We start from the raw sequence: 1,391 nt of genomic DNA on the forward strand, positions 1-1,391 counted from the left end.
CTAAGCATTTTGCGTTTGTGAAGCGCGGTATCTTATTTACCTAGTGTTCCCTTGATTCGACATTCACACGGCACCACTTGAACCTTACGAAAATTCAGACGCCCAGCCGTTTTACATTTTGAATGGTCGAAAATTTGACTAGTCTTCCTCGCGGCCGGTTTTTGGATGTCACGCAACGCTACATCCAAAGAACGGCTGCGAGCGAGACTAAAATTTGACCGGCGCCGTGTGAACACCACGGTAAAGGCGTGGTTGCATGGGTGCGTGGTAACTCAGGTGGAAGAAGCCATTCTGGATTTTCCTAGATTGCCTCTTTCAGTAAAATTGCATAAAGAACAACTTAAGTCCAACTTAAGTGTATAATATAAGATAGAAAAACACCACTGGGATGCTTTGAACCCGGGTCATTTGCTTCATAGTCCACATCTATATCCGCTACACCATCGAGGACTAGCTGCCAAATCTCTTCGCGTTTGCATTTGACCTTTGTGGCCTTTTGTCTGTCATTGGTAAACAATAGCTAAAACAATGTAACTACTTCGTCGACCAATCAGCGCTTCTGACCGGATACCGGACAGATTTTACGTCATCAGTATGGAATTTCTGTCGCTGAGTCGCAGACGTTCCTCCGCGCGAAACGTCCCCAGCGGCGAAGAGCGAGGAGAAACGGATGTTTTCGCAGGCTAACAATTCTCTAACGGGATTCTGTTCCAGTATCTTTGCGTAAAGAAAATGATGGGTTGCGTAAACCTCATAAGGTGTCCAACCTGGCTTCAGGGTTACAAATACACGTGTGTACATGTAACTACCATGTTGAATTCTAAAACAAGTAAAGGAGTTGGGGCAAGTCAAAAGGGTGGCTGGCATTGCAAGTAGACTAGTGTGCATTGCAGGTGTTTTCAGGTTCTTGGGGCTTGCAATTACATGTGTGCACACGCAATTGTAAAATGGAGAGGAGCTGGGGCAAGTCAAAGAGGGGTGAGAATTCTTTCCCCCTAACTTCGACCGCAAGTGTTGATATTTCTACTCTCCCCAATCTTCTTCAGTGATAAAATCAGAGATGGCGGCCACGGTACGGCGAACATAACTCTCTGCTCCGCCAGAGCAGAGGCTCCAGCTGGGTTCCCATCGTCCCCCACGCGCTTTCTCTTTTCCCTCTCCCCAGCCTCCCTGCGACACAAAGAGGCTTCTGCGGAGGAGAGAGCGAACATAAACAAAGACAACAAGCAGCTTTTGCTCGCCAAAAAATACGCCTCCAATACAGCGTAGAGAATATCTCTTATTCAAGGTCTTGAATCCGTGGATGAAACTCTACATGGTTTCACCATTCCAGTGAAATTCTTAGGCGAAACGTTTGTAAAGGGCTTCATTCTAGGATTTTTTACAAGTTA

This window comes from Porites lutea, chromosome 1 (genome assembly GCF_958299795.1).
Source record: "Porites lutea chromosome 1, jaPorLute2.1, whole genome shotgun sequence".
NCBI lineage: Eukaryota > Metazoa > Cnidaria > Anthozoa > Scleractinia > Poritidae > Porites > Porites lutea.